Source organism: Ciconia boyciana, chromosome 8 (genome assembly GCF_034638445.1).
Source record: "Ciconia boyciana chromosome 8, ASM3463844v1, whole genome shotgun sequence".
In the NCBI taxonomy this organism is placed as follows: Eukaryota; Metazoa; Chordata; class Aves; order Ciconiiformes; family Ciconiidae; genus Ciconia; species Ciconia boyciana.
In genome coordinates, this window is record NC_132941.1 from 57,986,129 (window position 1) to 58,004,566 (window position 18,438).

Here is an 18,438-nt window from a genome sequence, read left to right on the forward strand (position 1 = left end):
GACCGGTTTGTCAAGGTTACAGCCTGATGGATCAAAGCTTGAAAGCTGCCACACAGCTGGCTGAATGTAGGTGATCAAAATTAACTCTGTGGGAAAGATGCATCTTATCAAAGAGTACAAGATGTACTAGGCATAAGGGTACGCAGAAAAGTGTGTGAAGAGAAGGGAAAAATTAGGTGTTGCTTTAAAAATCTATTTTATTATACTTTATCTGGCTTTGATCAAGCTTGCATTAGTCTGTGCAGTGTATTGCAGGCTGAAGGCAGAATGAAAAGAAGCTGCAAATTCACAGAAGTTCTCCAGGTCAAAACTATGATGGTTAATTGAAGAACTGTCAGTGGCGTAAGTGTGCATCACGTAAAGGCACTTTTGAGTATTATTTAATACTTACCTGCTCATCTTCTTTCACATCTGAAAGGTCTTCATCTGCCCTGGTACATATCACAAATGGCAAGCCCTGGAAATGAAGATATTATTATTATACTTTAATTTTAGAAGCAAACAGCAGACTCGGGACTGTTGACTCGTGGTCACAGGAGTGTCAAGCAAGGGCTTTAAAGCAATTATTGAGGCATTTAGTTCACTTAGAATAGGATCTGGCATGTGAATGTGAGACAGCATTAATGTGAAACATTAGTGTTCCTTCCCAGACAATGTGCGTATCACAGCAGATGATAAGTTTTACCTCTCCGTATGTTTCCCAATTAAAAAAAAAAAGCCAGGCATATCACGAGGAGAGAAAATAAACATCCCTGTTTATGGATGTGAGCTCTTAACAGCAACTGAGATTAACAGATCGCTTAGTTGAGCTGAGATTAGCAGCAAGTTACCTGGATCCTGGCTCTTGTCACCAAACTGAAACGCTACTTGCAGTATAATTTAGGATTCATGTACATGTGATTATTGGAAATATAAGCTGGTATCTCAGGGCAGGGAAGGCACTTTTTTGTAAAAAAACTAGTTTTAAAATATTTTTGGGAGTAGTTTATAGTTCAATGTTATGTGCCTTAAAAAGAAAGCCTCCAGCTTGCATGTGATAAAGCCAAATTTGATCAGAACACCACCATTTTCACAGCATGCATACTGCTGTGCTCCCCTCGCCCATTAACTAGTTGTAAAATATCTGCTCACCTCTTCTTGTGGTTAGATCAGTTTTGATCACTTTTGCTCAAAATTGGCTGTGTAATGCCCAAATATTTCCATTGACTTCACTGACGTTATTCCAGATTTATATTGGTGTGACGTAGAGCAGAAATCTGCCCCAGAGAACATGGAACCCCAAAGGCATTCACTAAACCCGTTTTTTTTTTTTAATAATAATAAAAAAAAGATGTTGAATGTCATTTGTCATTGTCTCCCATTTGCTTGTATCTGGTTATAAAGGAGGAATGCAAGAAAGCTATCCCATTAGTTGTTAGTTCAAAAGTAGTTCAAAAGGAAAGCCCAGTGCCTCCAGGAATATCTTTCTAGCAGTAGTCTGATCTCTGCAGGTTACTGTTCGGAGTTATTTTGAATCAGCCTATCCTTAGGTTTTGCTGGCTGGAAGTACCTGTTATGTGCAATCCCGTTTAACTTGCAACTTTAAAATGTAATTGAGGATATTATTTCAAAGCACAGTGCTTTCTGAAGCTCCGTTTCTGAGAAGGACTTTGCACTTTAACAAGTCGTCTTCTGATGCAGTGAACACTGACCTCCGTCCTCTTCTCAGTAAAGCTAAAGCTAAAAGGGAAAGGCTCTGGCATTCTTTAAAATGTTCAGGCTAAATATCCTTTAATGTTTCTGTGGTCAAAAATGCAGATGAAATTTAAATTCTGTCTTTTATTATTTTCTTTAAAGAAGGAACTTGCTAAGGGGCAAATTATTCCATAAGCAATGCATTTTTCTCTGCACTACTAAAGGAGTTCAGACATAAGGGCTATTCTTTTTATAATGTCACATATTTGTATTGCACCTCTTACTTGGGCATATAAAAATAATTTGCAAATGTTAATTAAGGATTCCACCCCAGTCAAGTGGTAAGACATCAACAGATTTTCCCTGGGGAAAAAATGAGTGAGGAGGTGGCTGGCAGGGTCCTAGCCGTAAGGCTGTACTGTCTTACTGACCTACTTAACCTCACCTTACCAGTCTGTGTCTTTGCCCTCCCTTTACCTGCCTCTCTAGTCTGAAGTGATTTATGGCAAAAATAGCTTTACAATGTGAACAATAAAGCCCCAGTTTCATTTTGGGTTTCTAGGTACACCATAACATAAATGGATTTTCGCTTGTGGATTTGCTGCTGGTGACTTGCTCCTTCTCAGGGATCCACCAGCAGCTTCTGGTGTAGCAAACAGCTTGGGCCAGCAAAGCTTAGGCTGAGCTTTATGTTGTGTTTCCTGTGTGTCGTGGTTTAACCCCAGCTGGCAACTAAGCCCCACCCAGCCACTCGCTCACTCCCCCTTGGTGGGATGGGGAAGAGAATCGGAAAAGTGAGAAAACTCGTGGGTTGAGATAAAGACGGTTTAATAGGGAAAGCAAAAGCCGCACGCGCAGGGAAAGCAAAGCAAAGCAAGGAATTCATTCACTCCTTCCCATGGGCAGGCAGGTGTCCAGCCATCTCCAGGAAAACAGAGCTCCTTCAGGTGTAACGTTTACTTGGGAAGACAAACGCCATCACTCTGAACATCCCCCCCCTTCCTTCTTCTTCCCCAGCTTTGTACGCTGAACGTGACGCCATATGGTATGGAATAGCCCTTTGGGCAGTTGGGGTCAGCTGTCCCGGCTGTCCCCCCTCCCAGCTTCTTGTGCACCTGGCAGAGCATGGGAAGCTGAAAAGTCCTTGATTTAGTATAAGCACTACTTAGCAACAATGAAAACATCTCTATTATCAACACTGTTTCCAGCACAAATCCAAAACATAGCCCCATACTAGCTACTATAAAGAAAATTAACCCTATCCCAGCCAAAACCAGCACCCTGTGCAATCTGGAAGGCAGGCCAGACCGCAGGGCAATGACGGTGCTGTGCCTTAACTCCCTCTCTGCTCTGAGGCGGTGAGATTTGCTGTGCTCGGTTCTTAGGTGCCTACACAGCCTACTTCTGCACTTTTGAAGGTGATCTGTGTGTCAGGCAGGGGTGAGGATGCCTTTATGTCGTACGCGCGCTGCTGTGAGCAGCTGGGGTGAGGTGCACTCAACTCTGCAGCTGCAGAAACCAGGGAAGAGTCTTCAGCTGGCTGCAAACTCGGCACCTGCAGTCCTGACTCTGCTTTGTGCCCTGGCATGGTGCTCAACTGTAATCATGCCTAATAAGCAACTGAGGAATGGCCCATTTATGCTGCTCTGTTTATCAGTAGTTTAAGGAAAAGCTTGTAATCAACTTGTGATTAGCAGGTAGTGAGTTTTGCTGAGCAGTGAGGAAGAATAGTGAGGGATTGTGTTATTTAAAAGAAAGGTCCCTGGTACCTGCACATAGTAGCTCTGCAGTTACACCGCTCCAGCACGGGCTACCCTAGGTCAATACAGCCAAGAGAAAATGCCATCACGCAGAGGAGGAAGGCAGGAGAAACTCAATGCTGCAAATTCCTGGGGTGTCAGGCTCCTAGGATGGGAAGACGCTGAGCAGTTCCTAGCTCTGACGATGAACCAGGGAAGAGCTCTATGGCCCAGCCCTCCCTACCCTGTCAGACCGCCTGCCTTGTACAAAATGTGGAAGAAGACACTTACAACTGTAGGAGCTGAGATGCCCTGGAGCATCAGGCTGGGTAAGGAAAGGTTGAAGAATTCTGGAAATGTGTGGGTGGTGAAGGGTAAAGGGTGGTGAAGGGTAAACTTCAGAGCTGTTCCATCAGTGGCTACAGCTTTCACCCAGCAGAACATGGAGCAGAAACTTCATGGCTGGAAACTTGTTCTTCGGTTCCTAACATCCTTGTGGACGGTTTCTGAAGGGCTCTGGCCTGGACTCCTTGAGGATCTTTTCCTGCCTTCTGCCTACCACAGAGATTTAAGGCCTGTAACAAGTTTATGCATTATCCTGGGGGAAAAGCCAAAGTTCCTCCTAGGTTCACTGCCAGGTTGCAGGATTGTGTCTTCCGTTAGGCATATTAAATTTAGACTGTGCAGACAACATCTGCAAGCAGAGTTCAAAGGCTGGTCTAGCTTAGACCTCTTTTAGTTCAGGTCCTAACCTGCAGCTCCCTTAGCCTGCTGCCGGATGGCTGGGGCTGGAGGCTGTTGCAAGGTTACACTGGGTTTTAGGCCAGTGCAGGAGGAAAGAGAGGGAAGGCCAATAGCATATGAACCGCAGAATGTAAGACTTGGATTTCTTGTATGCTCATGGGTGTGATTCTGATTTTGCAGCCATGGGAGTTATATCACATAAAGTTCAGGTGATGAGACTAGATTTTCTGGAAGAGATAAGTTGTTTGGTTTTCATTTTCTGTAATATTGGACTGCAGCTACGCTGAGGGTTTTTGTGTCTCTTCATAGATACTCAGAAAGTGGAGATGCTGACCCATCAATTGTACCTGCCAGTACCGTTACAAAAAAAATCTCTTCTTTTCTGTCAGTAACTAATACATACTGGCCTAGTTTCCTCCCAGCAGCTGCACAGCATGGCACCAGCAGTGTAATTCAAATCTAAATTTATGAATGTCTGTTAAAGTGCAAGTTGCACTCTTATGCACTGCTTGTTCTCAAACATGTTAAAGCAGTTAGAAAATAAAGAAGCGGATGGAAAGAAGGCTCAGTAATGTAACAATAATAGTGGAAAATACATTTTCCCTTCTAGTCGTCTAAGAAAAAAATGTGTTAAAAGATTCTGAAAGAGTGCTGAAAGCTTGCTGCTGTAGTACATGGCTCAGAAATTTTAGAGGGGGAATGCTTGTCCGTGAAGACATTGCCTGCTTCTCAGTCAGAAGAGCTGGTGAGCTCAGCTACAGCAGCAAAGCATAATGAGTTCTGTACTCCTTTTTATTCGGAATTATAGCTGAAACCATCAATAACCTGGGAGGCAAAGACAATGAAGGGCTTCAAGTGGTCAAGGACAAAAGGCTTTCTGAATACTTTTGAAAATCCCAAACATTAACCATCCCAGTCCTTCTACTGACTGTTCCCATGCACTAATAGCTAACCTGTTTTGGCAGTAACTGTCTTTGACCCTTTCTAGGGTGAATTCTGCACCAGGGCTTCCCCCCGGAGCACGTTCCCTCATGACCTGTGCTGTGGCAGTGTTATTTCCCTACCTCAGCACATACTTCTCACAGCACTTTCTTTTATAATGGTTTATAGCTCTGGTTCTCTCCTTCACCCTGCTCTACTGTTTCTATACACAATCTTTTTTTTTTTTCTGTCTTTGCTTGGCACTATGTTTTGCCTCTGTTGGGTTTTTGTTGTTGTTGTTGTTGCTGTAGTAAGGGCCTAAACAGCTGGATTTCCCCTTTCCTGTATCTCTTTGTGTTGCCTATTTTTCTTTTCACCTTAATGAGCACCACACTCCATAGGTTTTCCTGTACAATGTAGGGTAATTGACAGGAATTCTCCAGCCTTTTTCTTAAATTATACTGCCCTTAGCTGTATTATTGTTATTATTTACTGCTTTTTCTTTCTCCTTATCGTTGGCTCCAAAAAGAAAAACAGGGCTTCAGTTGTGATAGGCATTGCACAGAGAGAGACAGAGACTATGTCAAAGAGGCTGGAACTTGACTGATGAAGGATGGGAGGAAAGATGGGGACCAGAGTGGTGGGGTAGCACTGGTCAGTGGGGCCGAGGAAATTTTCTGATCTGGTGCCTTTTAACACTGTATGCTGATACATAGCACTGCAGTCCCTGAGGAGTTAAAGTAATAATATGTGTTGAGGAGGAAAATACATTCTTAGAGATGTCTTCCAATATGCACCCATGTACCTGGGAAAATGGGAGAATGAAGACTAGGCAACATTCACTCTTCAAAGTGATTTTTTTCCCCTGATTCCTTATTTCTGTCTCTCGGTATCCATTCTTCACTTTGTCTCACCATCACCTATGATCACTATACCAGTGAGAGCCCACTGTGGACCAGGATCCCAAAGTGCTAGATACTGGATAAACTCAGACCAAAAATGCAGTCCCTGCCCCAGAGAGCTCGCAGGGCCATGCCACTGCCGGCAATAGTCCGGGGCACAAGAACAGGGTGAGCCTTTGGGGTGAACAGGAGTGGGAAAAGCTCACAGTGGTAAGGTCACAGAAATGGACTGCAGGGTTTAGATGGGCATGGGAGAACTGTTTCTTAAAGGCATTATTTATGAAATAATTTGCAAGATATAGATGTGGCCTGACTGTCTATAAGGCCAAACAAAAGGAAGACAACCAACTCATGATCGTGAGTGCCTACCAGGAAGGCGGTGGGGGGCACTGGGAAGAGGAGAGGAACTCGTGGGAAGGGGTCGTGAGTGGGAAATGCTGAACCTTGTTTAGTTAGCAGGGATTGCTAGATATCTGTGAGGCACTGCTGGGCTGTGACTTCGCTTGAATAAGGGAGATAGATTCATCTCTCTAGTTTAGACCTGAGTCATCAACAGAAACGGCTGAAGAATTTGTGTTTATTTCAGACAAGATTGCCCAGAGATAAAGCATTGAGGGACATAGGGGACCAACAATAGCAGCTCACAGGGACCTCTTTTCACTTTACCTCCCTTCCAGACCTGGAGAGGGAGATGAGCATCCTCCAAAAAATGTACCGAAGGAGCAATTAAAGATTAAAGGGATGCTATTTCCTCCTTTTTCCTTGTTTTCTTCATTTCTTTAAATTCGTTTGTTTTCAGTTCTTCCTTGCCAGCTCCCTACTTCTTCCAGGGGTTCCTGTTGCCTTCTAAATGCTGTTGCTTCTAGCTCTTCCCTTTCCTTGTGTCTCTTACCTGCTCTCTCTCCAGCATCTACCTCTTTCCAGGCTCACTCTTCCTTCTTTGAATCACTTTCCGAGAGTTTTATCTGTGCCTTTTCCCTACTTGCAGACTGGGGAAGGTGAGGGCAGCTTTCTTTAAGTGAAAGAAATGTCTGCGGGCATGTACCTTAGCTCTCTGAAAAGCAGCAGTTGTTGAATTGTTGTTTGTGAGGTTCCTTAGCTCAACTGATGCAAGGCGGGTTGCCATGTAAGGGTGATACAGAGAGCTGTAGTCTTAAATTTTGAGTTAGAGATGTCGCAGCGGTTACCAGGGAAACTTCTAAAATTACACCGGCAATGTCTCCGCTCAAATACTATATCAGATCTTTGGGAAATGGCACCAAGTGAACAAGCATAGACTGGGAAAGTGGCACTGTGTAAGACTCAGGGATGCTTTACGTACAAGTAAAATAAAAATCCTTAAAGCTTTAGGATCATACAGGGTCTCTAGCTCTGCAATCCTAAACCAGGAAAATAGCATGAATGAAGTAAAAAGCATTGGTTCTGTTAAAATTTCATACAGTCAATAGCTTTAACAGGATTATATTTGTTAACCTCCGTTTTGGGTTTTGTTTTTCAACACTAAGAAAATAAGAGTTGCTTCTAACAGGTAATTCACAAAAATTGTAACTTGTTGCTAGAAACTAATGGGAGAAGGAACCCTGCATTCTGCCACCCCTGAACCCCCCAAACAAGGTAAGAGTATAGACATGTATTCATGCATATTTAAATGCATGCTAATCAGAAAGAACATTTGGGATTAAAGTAAACGTCAGAAACCTGTAAAAGGGAGAGTTCCAATTGCACTTGAACAGGCTCTTTACCTAAATACTGTACTACCTTCTCTGGCTGAGTAGGTCTGAACCACAAGCTACCGGAGATTGGGGTAATATTTTAATCACTACATATTTTCCCTGTCCTGGGTCTCTTTTTTGGCTATTCATTGTTGTCAGAGGACAGTTAAAGGTCATTTATCAGGCTCGATGGTCTTGGGTCTGACCTGACACAGCCGGGCTTATATAGGGACAAACGTGTGTCCTTCCTGGAGCTGTCAGTCCACTGCTCCTTGGAAGGACTGGCCTGTCATCCTGTGCTTGTGTACCTACCAGCCTAATGGGAATTTGTCCATGGCTGGACTTGAGGTACAAATAGTATTTCCCACATATTATATGTCCGAGTTGCGCATATTTTATTATTATCTTCAGTCATACAAGTCTCTGCTTTAAAATATGAGCTATACTAAGGAGAAAGGTGTATATTTCAAATTATTAACTAAAATAGATGTTTGTGTATATAAGGCAACTTTGCTTTCAAAATGTATTGTCTGGCCAGGTAAGCCACATATATTTCTTATGTGATAACAAAGGTTGTTGGATCATGATTCAATAACATTTGTGGAAAGTACAGTTACATTTTAATACATGTTAAAAATATCTCTTCTTGCATGGTGCTGACTGCAGCGTGTGGATGTATTAACGGGCTAACTTTTGCCACTTTTGTGCAAGTGCTCTAAGAACATAATCTAAACATGAGGAATGTACACAGGAATATGGTACGTATACGTCTAGTGACAGATAATTGGCCAGCTTCAGAACTTGGGAATATGCTGCTGTGAGAAGCTGATTGCTATGCTGAATTCAAACCATAAAGAGTGCAAGTAATTAATCACCGTACGATTAATCAAAAGCTCATCGTGCTCTGGATGTTATGCATGAAACAAAAAGTGCCTTAAGTAGCAAATTCCTTTGGGGTTGTAGGGAAGTTATTCTAGCTGCTGCAAGATGAAGAACAGTGGTGCTGCTCACGAGAAGAGGTGGATGGCTGCTCCGGCTTACCATACTGCTGAGCAGCAGATGGTATTTTGCTTAACGTGTATGCCCTGATATAGGAGAGTGACTTCTCTTTTAAAACTTAGTGATCTTTGAAGATAATATCCATTCAAAATTATCAATAAAAGGTCAAGCTCTATTTTAATTTCACCTGCACAAAATTTTGTTTCTTTAGGTTTTAGTACGACAGGATCTGCTGGCAGAGAGTGTTCACGCAAGGCTAGTCCTGCGGAGCTGGCAGGAGGACGGCTCCAAAGGTGAACGGTGAGGTACGGTAAAAGTAGCTTGTGGTTGTAGGAGCAATTTCAGGAGTATGTGGTGACCTCCTGATACCATTTCTTTGTGCTTCCTATTGTTTCACCAGGACTAAATTTTTTATTCTTGACGTGAGAAGCCAGTGTGAAAAGTTCAGCATTTTGAGTCACGTACGTGCTGAAGGGGTGTTACAGTCTTTTTTTTTGTTTGTTTTTCCGTAGCAGAAAGCTACTAAAGATACAGCAGCTCCCTTCCTGAGGAGCAGAGCTGACACACAGATCAGCAAGTCTGAGAAGCTGTGGGAACATTTAACGGGATGTACAGCAGCTGGTCGTTCGGTTGAACCAACCGCAGCGTGCCACGCCGACAGCTCACGGGGAAGGGGCAGGTCATCGAGCCCATTTTGGCTGTCCAGTTGTTTGCAGTGGTTTGCTGGGTGGGAGCAGGCAGAGCTGCCAGCAGTGCGTGCCCTGACCCCCCGCTTTCTTGACCCACCATTGCTCACAATATCTTCTTGCTTAGGTGTGGGGCAAAGGCAATGCAAGTGAAATGGTCCTTTTCCTCTGAGAAGCAAAATTGGACTTTAGAGAGAGTAGTGAAGAACGTTTTTCCCTAGCTCCCCAGAAAACCCTGCAGGAGATGTTCAGCATCACTTGCATTTTTTTCTCAGTCACAAACTATATTTTAGGCATAGTTATTTGCAGTGCTCTGGTGTAGACAATAAACACACAAAGCTATTTTACGAAAACTTGGAGCTCTTAATTTAAATCCTACTTTTGTTCCTTAATCTTCACAAAGATGTGGAGAAAGGCTGAGAAAATGTGGGTGAGTTCATTATAAGATATTCCTGTTTCTTTAGGGTAATGTTTAATGATCAGTCAGTGACTGAGTTTACATACATTAAATATTTATTTTTCTTCTGTAGAGCTGAATGGAGAAATGTGCTCACACTCCTGCCAGTTCACTAATTGGGTAACTGCGGATGCTTAGGGTGTTTCTGAAGCAGCAGTTTTATCTGTGGTACTTGTCTCATTAAGGATTTTACTGTTTGTATTCCAGAAGTCATGAATTCTCCAGCTGGGGCTAGGGCTTTGATAAATTGTCATTTCGTATGCTTGAAACGTACCTTTATGACATCTGAGTAATAAAAACTGTCAGTTTGCATTTTTTTTTTACATTTTTACAGCACAAATTTCTGTTCATTTTCAGTGTTTGCAAAATCAAGATTTTGCTGAAATCAGTGGGTTTCTCTATTGATCTGGCTGCAGAAACAAGACTATAAATCTGTGGGATGTGTATGATTTCTTACTGCTCCTCTATTTCTTTAATTTCTGTGCTCAGATTTCTGGTGGGAGTGTTTTCTCAGACCTCTTGTTGCTGTACTCAAACTAGGATCATTCTTCTTGCAGGCACAAAGTAGCCTTGGCTTTTCTTCAGGGGAACAAAACTCAGGTGGTGATTGGCAGCCATGGGAATGAATCCTTTCTACCTCCTGTTATTGAGTGGTCTCACGCCAGCACCAATCTCCATTTCCCGTCTCATCCGTCCCTGGGATATTTCTGGGGAGCGCTTTGTCTGTGCTGGGTTGGATTCTGCCCCAGACACAGTCCCCTCCACCACTAAGGGCAACAGGGTCAGCTTTCAAGGTGGTGCTTGGCATTTGTTAGGGAAGGTAGACTGAGGCTATAGCAGCTGATCCAACTAAAGTTGTATTTAAGGTCATCCCATGTCCTATCTGGGCTTTTTCCCCCCCGTAGGACAAGGATTCCCTTCCAGGCTGCCTCCTTGTGCCTGCCCTACCCCCAGTCGTGATGCTGGCAGCTTCATTTGTTTTGCTGTCCTCTGCTTTCCACCCTCTCTTGTTTATTTTTTACAGGGATAGCCCTCCCCAGGAACTCTCTTCTTTGTCACAGCTGAGCTGCAACATCAGTTTAGCCCAGCAGAAAGGAGCTGAGCTTGCATAAGGTGTGCAGAGAAGGATCCTCCTGTCCAGAAGAATCTGGGCTCAACGAATGAATCGCACATCTCTCCTTCTCAGGAGAGCTATTTTATCTACTGTTAATTTTAAGCTCTGCCCCAGCTTCACTTCAGGAGCCTAAGAAATACCTTAACTCTTTCTTTTCTTCAGCTTTCAGGTGGAAAAGAATATTCAAATAGTATACAGGTGTTAAATCTCCTGCTTGTTTGCAAAAAGCCCTGAGATGCTGAAATACTGAACTCTTCAGAGAATAATATTTATTTATACTGTGTGTTATTCTTATAATGTCACCCTTAAGTGTGCACCATTTGCTGCTCTGAATGTTATTGCATAGTCTAAATGCCACTTAAACATTGTAGCTAATGTTGAGTCTTTAAAAGAATTTTCCCTAATGGAATTTTAAATATAGATAAATGAACATATTACATGCCAACTCTTTTTTTTTTTTTGTTGAGGTTTGGTTAATCTTAATTGTTTGCTTAGTTATGACTGGTTCTTTTTCTTGGCACATTAATGATATTTATATATGGAGCACGCTAAGGAGGCTTCATAGCCAAAATATTTGAAGTCACAAAGGGTCAAAGCTGCCATTCTAAAAGCTCAGTTTAGAGTTACATTAATGACATCCATAGTTAGTCATTTCTAAGGTCACATCGTGGCAGGTTTACTTATCTCTTTGTAGCCCATGAGCAGTCTATTTAATGACTGCTGCTTTTGTATGGAAGAAAAAAAAGAATTCAAGACAGATTCTTGGGCATTTTCATCTTTAAAAATATTTAATATTTATGCTATCAAAGTGAAAAGTTCCTTAAGGTAATGACAACTGAAATCATTCAAAATATTCCTGCAAGAGGTAAGCTGTCAGACTGATGGTCCGCTTTTGAGTATCACTTTCTCCTTAACCTGCCCATCCTCCTGCTTCTTTCTTGATTTATCTGCCTTGAAGCTTTTAATTCATATGAATCTCTCTCTTGCCTGTAAGGTTTCGAGTTTTTTTTTTTTTTTTTTAATGAAACAAAGGTTATTTGTAGGGTGTTTTTTTTTCTGCAGCTAAAGAATTATTATTTATCTGAGCCAATGAAGCACTCCACATTTATAGTGTTAGCGTTAAAAGCAAGATTTTTTCCTTTATAACTACATCCTCTTAGATATACATTAGCGTGTGTCCATCCACTTTGGTATTTATTTATGAAATATAACAGCATAGGAGGCTCAAACATCTAACTAAAGCAAGTCATTTGTTGTTGCTTTGATTAGTTTGTTAGAACATTTTTATTGTGGCAAGATACATATAGAAGAAATCCAGCCTCAGTGTGTTCTGTTTCAGCATAATCTGCTGAATCAATAGTTTCTATAAATAGTTTTAAAGCTAAAGTACACCTTCATGGATCTACTGTCATTAGCCAGTGGTTTTCAATGCCTGAATTATGAAATGGGTCTCACTTACAGTGCTTTTTTGGGTAGAGCGACTGATCTCAGTGAAGGTGCAGGAAAGTTGTGAGCTGTTTCTGCAGAGGGTTCTTTTTTTTGGTCTTCAAATATTAAATAAATTGTCTGAGCTTGAGTAGTCAATTTATTTTGATAGAATCAGGTGAGTTGATGCTGATTTATGTATCTAAATGTAATGTTAACTTTGTGTCCACAGAACCGACAAATTTATCATTATTTTACACACATAGATGAATAGATACAGATAAACACATGAAAATGAACAACTAATAGATTTACATAATGTTACATACTGAAAAATTATCAAGAAACCCTGGGAGCCCCTTAACAAAACATTTAAGGGCAGAGATCAAAGCTGCTCTCTGCTCTGCCATGGCGTCCTGATGCCAACAAGGCCAGATTTACAGTAACTAATACAGTAACACTGCTGCAAATCAGTACAAGGTGCAACATGATCATTTTTACTGTTTGAATGAATAGGAGAAACACTAGCTTCAATGGACTTTATTTTAACTTGTGAACACTTTTTTTTTTTGGAATTTAAATCCTTTATTAGATAAACCACACGGGTATCATGCCCAACTTCAGCATTCATTATAGAAACTCTTTGACAAGACAGTGGAGTTAACCCAAAATGCAGGTTGTAATGTCTTTACAAAATCTGGGCAATAAGTGATGTTTCAGCTCCTGTAGCAGCATTGCTGTGGTAGCTCGTTCTTTTAAGGCTACTGAAAAGAAAGCCAGTGGAGAGAGGTAGCATCTATTTAAGATTTTAGACCAATGGATACAGAAATAGATGAGATCTGAGGCCTGACAGCCTGCCAGTTTTCTTCCCTTTATCAGCTTGCCTATCCCTAGTTTCTAAAATTTCATGTTGAAGAAAAAGCAAAAACTGAAGAGCCCCGCTATGTTTTATAGTTGAGAAATGCGCGTTCAGACAAGTGTTCTCAGGAAGCTCTGCCAGTTTTGTCAGCTGTAAGTAGGTGGTTCCTATGCAGAAGGCTGGAAACCTGAGAGCAGAATGGGACCCTGTCTTCAGTAAGGTACTCATTAACTAATACCTGAAAACTAAGCTGCAATGATTCTACTCTACAAAAAGAAAATGAAAGGCATATTATAAAATCTCTGAGTTCTGCTACTTCTAGGAAACCTAACATTTTGCCTAGTTCCACCATCATAACCTGTATCCTAAAGCAGGTACGTTTCCCAAATAGAATAGCTTTCACTTCTTTTTCCTGGCATAGTCACCATTTAAGATGCATGTTGTTTTGGGGGAAAAGAGTTGTTTTATTCTGCATGGCTTTCAGAAAAGGTAATACTTACAGTAGATTAAATACACTTTTTCCTCCTTTTTTAATTTTAATGCTTTGTCAGGAGGCATTAACACTCCTGTACCATCGCTTAATGGTTTTGTCTGTTTCCAAGGAGGTCAGAAAGAAATATATTTCCTTCTGCTTAATTTTTAGAACTTATTTTTGTATCCCCTGTGTATTATCTCAAATGATGGCATACACTTTTCATTCTGTTTTTGGCTTGTGCTTTTCCTGAAAGCAATGTTCTATACTGCACGTTGCTCTGTAATCTTCTTAAGTCATCATTTCACTTGCACTGTAAATAGAAATCCATTTGTGTAATTAATGATTTTATTATTACAGGAACTTTTTTTTTTCCTTCTATTTAATTTATCTTATGCATAGATGTCAAACATGCCATCTTTAGCCTAGAACTATCCCACATAATGTGTGTAGGGGTCTGCTTCTTATTGAAGGCAAAGTTGAGGCTTTCAGGTAAGCTGCATTTTTGACCTCATACTTGCGAGAAAGATTCTTCTGAAAGCGTAAATCAAACAGCTGAGCAACAGTATTTGCCCAAGTCAATGTCTCTGAGGGAGAGTGAACTTCCCAGTCCCATTACTCCTATTTAGGAGTTAATCTCCAAATCTAATATATAGACTAGCAATCTGTTAACTCTCTTCTTACAAGTGTAGGAAAGCGTAAGATGCAGAGCTCACAAATGAAGGGAAGGAGTGCAGAGGGGATCACCAACTGTCTTGTGGAAGAAAAACAAAAGACATGGAAGAGACTACAGGAAAGCAAAAGGTAATAATAGCAGTGATCCCAAAAAGGAGCAGATTTTTTAAAAAATTGAATGATGCTGAATGCGAGAACACAACAGTGGAAAACTCACATCCTCAGGACGTGCTCATAATTAAGAGAGTATCTCTGAAGGGTAGTTTATATTTGACTTTCACTCTTTGCGTCAATCTTTTCCAGACAAGAGAGTGCTTTCTGCTGCTGGCAAGTGAGCCTGCAGCATCTTCACTTCTTATCATGGCACTTGGACGTTCACCAAACATGGAATCTGCGTCTTTGGTAGAGTAGCCTGGCCAGGCTATTTAATAAGAGGAAACATGCACAGCCTCTGCCCCAAGCTTTTTTCTTCCTTAGCCATCGCTAAGGCAATCTAGAATATCCCTAAAGTGAGATGGGAAAAGATGAAAGTAATTCCAACTTTAAACAGGAAAGTGGTTTCAGGAAGTACAATTTTTAATTCTCTGCCTGCTGGAAGGAAAACTTATCTGTGGTTTTCTCTTGGATCAGTCACACAACTGATTGAAATGCATGCATTTTTCAGTACATTGATATTTAATTTCTTTCGAGTTCCTGTATCTGAATTTGATATTTTGTGTTAAAAAGGAATTACCCCAAACCTTTCATTATAATGAAAAACCAGAAACTGAGAGATGTCAGGCACTGAGGTAACCATACTCTTTTATGACCCTGCCTTGCCCTTTACAAAAGCCAGCTTAGGTTGGTTAGAACTGCCTGTGATTGCTCATCTTTTCTAGTCATTACTTCCTGCCTACACATAGCAGAAGAAAAGTCTTGTGCCAAAGAAGATTAATGAAAATCTACATTACACTTCATTCAAAGCATCTGCCTGCTTTGGAAGTCATGCACTGGCACACATACTAATTAGAGCAGAACAAAATGTCCCTTTTTTTTTTTTCTTTTGGGGAGGAAATTGAAAACCAAGAAGCTATTTTCTCCCTAATTTTTTTAAATGGTCACACCAGCTGTGCACATTAAATATCTCATATGTAATGTGCATTTTGTGACTGAGACTGCTGCAGGGGTTAAATTAATAATTCTGCTTTCTCAGAAAAAGCACAATATAACAATCATCCTTGAAAAGGGAGAAGTCTACTTTTCTACAAATGAAGAAGTCAAAATGATCACTAAAAATATATCTGCACCCTGAAAGAATCCACTGATGCTCTTGCACATAGTGCTATATACTAGCTGCTGACTAAGAGGGAAAACAGATGGTATATTATGACTAATTTTTACAGTGGGAATAAAACACAGGTAATAATATGCCTATTAACAGAGAGGACTGTTGAGGAATTTCCTGAAATTGTGGAATGAGTTGTGCAGTAATACGTGCTCATCCTGAACTGATTTTCCTGCCTCATGGCTGGGAGGGGAGGGAAGGGGAGGAAAGCAACTGAATCGGTGAGAAAGTGAAGTTGTTTAACCAGGCGGGTTGGTTGCATGCCTGTTGGTTGCACGTTCTTCTCAGAGGCAGGGTAGATTGAGCGCGTCAGCCACTTGTGCATCCCTTGTCTCATCTGCAGACGAAGACTTTCCCTTGCCTCTTGGGCACGGCCTTGCCCTTGGCAGTGGGAAATCCCTTTGCTACGGAGACCAGGACCCAGGAGATGCAAGTGAGTTGTTGCAATGGAGCACTGCAGTCACCAAGGGGAAGTCAGCAGAGTTCCTTTGAATTTAGAAGATCACCCAGTTGTCCTGGCAGGTATGAATGGCTAAGAGTCATCAAGGAAATGATTGCACATGATAGAGAAGAAAGGACTGATTCTAGGCAGTCAGTTTAACATTCTGGAGATGACTTCTGAAAAAAAAAAAAAAAAAAATACTGCCAAATGTATGTGTATAAAAAAAAAAGTAGCATAATTGCACTCCCAGGTATCCACTTCCAGGAGATGGATACGCTTGAAAGAAAGAAAACTTTACAGAGCTCTTCATCTAGCTTGCTACATGGCAGAATAACATCCTTCAGTCTGTCAATTTTTTGCCATCAAAAGGCTATGAAATTCAAAGAAGTGTGTTCTTTATACATTATTCAGTGTAGCTTTCCAGTTGCATACTTTGTAAATAGTATTTTTAGGAGGTTTGAAATGATGAGAAGACAGGGCTGGCCAATTTTCATTAGACTACCTTACAATTTTCAGCAGAACACAAAATAATTCTTCAGTGCTATAGAAAAAGGGATAGTGGATGAGAAAAGCAATCACCCATTTTTCCTAAGCGTGTGGCTACAGAAAAAGACCCTTCTGTCAGTGAAATGTAGTTTGAGTGAAAAATCAGAGTACATTAGCTATGTGGCTCCAATTTTGTATGTAAATTGCCTTCCCACACCCTCTCAGTATTAGTGCTTTGGTGACAAGCAAAGAATGTAATTCTGTTTTGAGCTTTTTATCTGATGATAAGTCTCTGTGCTCACTGCTCCCTAACTTGTCACCACTGTGGTGAGATCGATTGCATCTTAAGTGCTTCAAGTCATAAGATATTTAGCATATATTCATTAAAATTCCTTATTTTCCTCCATTAATATTTTTAAAGTAACTTCCTAAGGTTTGGGGTTCCCATTGGGGTTAAAGCTAATTTTCAGGGACTTGTTTCAATAAATTGTTAGAAATATTTGCTTCACATTAATTTTTTTGGGGAAGGGGGGAGATTATTGCTTTTCTCCAATTCTATTGAACTTGAGGGTCTCAAGGAGACATCCAGATAGTGTTATGCTTCAGTAAACTGGCCTGCAAGATTTTAGGTTGAAAAGCTGGAATTGATTCCACCTCAAAAATTCATGACATAGATATCTGTCTTTGCGTTATAAATCCTGGACCCAGAAAATAAAAACCTGAGAGCTTGGATTGTCCATCTTAGTGAAGTCAAGTCAGAGAAATATTAATATTGATAGCTACGAAGAAATTGTGGGGAAGAGGAGTAAATGACAGAGAATGAAAGAAAGAATTTGAGGTAGAACAGATTGTAACACTGGCTTGAGCGCAGATAAATAGCCACTTGCCCCAGGTATACTTAGGTTGGAAACTAGACATTTCTTAATGATTAAAAGACGTTGGCTTTGCCAAAGTCAGTTTGACTTTAATGGTTGGACTCGATGATCTTAAAGGTCTTTTCCAACGTGAGTGATTCTATGATTCTATGATTCTGAATAGTTTTATAATGGCAGTAGCAAGAGCAAACTACCCAACAGATGTTAGAATGGCTAATGATGAATTTACATTGGAAATGTCATGGCATTTCTCTTACAATTGCGGGCAGGTTAGGCTCAGGGACCCACAAGCCCCCGTTCAGTCCTAGGTTTCCAGAAGCTTTCAGCCTTTGGGTCTCCTGCAAATGTCAAAAGCAAAGGTATGTGCTGGAGGAGGCAGATCCTGAATTTCAGCAATATGGTATTTACAGAGTTCAGATTCTGTCACAAACTGTCTGGTGTCCTACAGAAAAAAGGGGGAAAGAAGGAAAAGACGATTTGTTTTTTCAGAAGTGCCAACACAAGAAGCTTAAAATGGTGCTAAAATAATGTATAACTTTCTGCTTTGCATCTTCATTTCCTCAGCTGCCATTTCCCTCCAATACAAATAAGCTATCCCCAGTAACCCTGCTGGTAACCAGCACTGCATTCATGCAGGATGAAAATAGATTTGTCTAAGAAGAGAGATACCTGAATGATACACATTCAGGTGTAAGTTCAGTGTTTCTTTAATAGTGCTGAAGAGTTTGAAGAATGCAGCTGCACTGAAGGGGTGGCTTAACAATAGCACCTTTGGCTTCTATATTGATTGCATGGGCTTGCAGGCAACCATAGCTTCAGGATAAAAAATAAGAATTTATTGTGTTTAGAAAGAGACACTTATAAGGCTCTTTATGATGGGCTGTGGAATTAGCCTCTCCCCTTTTCCCCCCAAATGTTGTCATGTCACAATG